Genomic DNA, 1920 nt, shown 5'->3' with positions numbered 1-1920 from the left:
ACAATCCTTACATATATACATTGTGATTAGCAATTTGTTTACCACCATGAGTTGATCTAAGACCTCTTGTACCATGTCCATGTGGAGTTCCCTGTCATAGTTAGTCATGAATACGTCTTGTTTGTTGTCAGTCTCGTCCTCCTCTTCATCGATAGCCTCATATGTGGAGTCATCTTCTACTTCCTTCTTCTTTTGTTGGATTTTCCTCTTTCCCCTTCTTTCTATTCAATCTCTACCTCATAATCTTCATCACTTTTGCTTTGAAGGACAACTTTTATTTTCTTCCTTGGAGTTGGGGTTCTTGAAGACGTCTTCTTTGAACCTAGGACATTTGAAGATAGAAGAGCTCTTCCCTTGAGGAGTAGGTAATACGGTATCTCTTTGCCTTCAACATTTTCCATGCAAACATTTCAAAAACCTAATTGGGGATTGAGGCAAAATATGTATAAAATTGTGGAATAACCTAATTGAGGAATACGGTAAACTAAGCATAAAATTATGAAATAACTTACCAAACTTGGCTTCACGAAAATTCCAAATGATTTTAAAATGTGTTTAAATCAACATGCAAAAATTCTAAACGATTTCAAATGTGTTCAAATCATCATGCGAAAATGCATGGGATAGAGAAATATCTTTTTCTAACCATTTCTCTACCACCCCAATATGTCCTTTCGGGGCAAGGGCACACTATGCACGGTTTGACTGGTGGAAGTCTGCATAAGTTTTCCCTCTTTGACTTTGTAGCCATCGTGAAACATACTTACAGCATCCCCACGTATAAACTCCTGTAAGTACAAACCCTAATTAACATGGTCCCCTCACGACTACCATAGTTAAAGGGCATTTATTTACCTCTTTTTGTGGCCCATCATCTCCATCCTTGGTGATTAGATGAGGTTGACATGATTAACACCTCCTATGGGGCATTGAAAAACCCAAATAAATTAACAAGGTTCCTCCCAAATTAGACATTACCTATGTACAATTGAAGTTAGTGCTATGTGCATGTGCTCTCCCTCGTTAGTTTGGTAATACCTGCATACCATTGACTTTATTATCCCATGTTAGTGGCCCTTAACCTTCCTTAATAGAAAGTGATTATTTTATTGTACTTATATATTATTAGAATAATATCCCACCTTAGTGGCAAGTTCGGGTGGCCTTTTACCTTCCTTAACAGAAGGTGAATATTTTGTTATCCCACATTAGTGATGCTGAGTTCGGGTGGCCCTTTACCTTCCTTAACAGAAAGTGATTATTTTGCAGTACTTATATATATATCATCAAAATAATATCCCACAAGTTTGGGTGGCCCTCTACCTTCCTTGACAGAAGGTGATTGTTTTGTTATACTTATATATATATATATATATATATATATATATATATATATATATATATATATATAAGTATACTTTTATATATATATATATATATATATATATATATATATCATTAGAATAATATCCCACGAGTTTGGGTGGCCCTTTACCTTCCTTGATAGAAGGTGACTAATTTGATGTACTTATCAGCTAGCTTTAGGCCCAAGATTCTCCTATAGTTATCGATTTTCACCCCCTGTAAGGATGGTGCAGCACAAGAAGGCACCTTATATATATATATATATATATATATATATATATCATTAGAATAATATCCCACGAGTTTGGGTGGCCCTTTACCTTCCTTGATAGAAGGTGATTAATTTGATGTACTTATCAGCTAGCTTTAGGCCCAAGATTCTCCTATAGTTATCGATTTTCACCCCCTGTAAGGACAGTGTAGCACAAGAAGGCACCTTATGGGGTTTTGAACCCAGTACCTCTTGGTCGTAGGCATTATATGACTATATGTTGCTCTCTAGGAGGGTAGTATCACTATATGACTACACAATAGTTCATAGTTTTTAAGAGAGAG

The sequence above is a fragment of the Cibotium barometz genome, chromosome 10 (genome assembly GCF_041138505.1).
Source record: "Cibotium barometz isolate CiBa-2024 chromosome 10, ASM4113850v1, whole genome shotgun sequence".
In the NCBI taxonomy this organism is placed as follows: domain Eukaryota; kingdom Viridiplantae; phylum Streptophyta; class Polypodiopsida; order Cyatheales; family Cibotiaceae; genus Cibotium; species Cibotium barometz.
The sequence above is the reverse complement of the archived record's forward strand: the minus strand, read 5'-3'. Positions refer to the sequence as shown.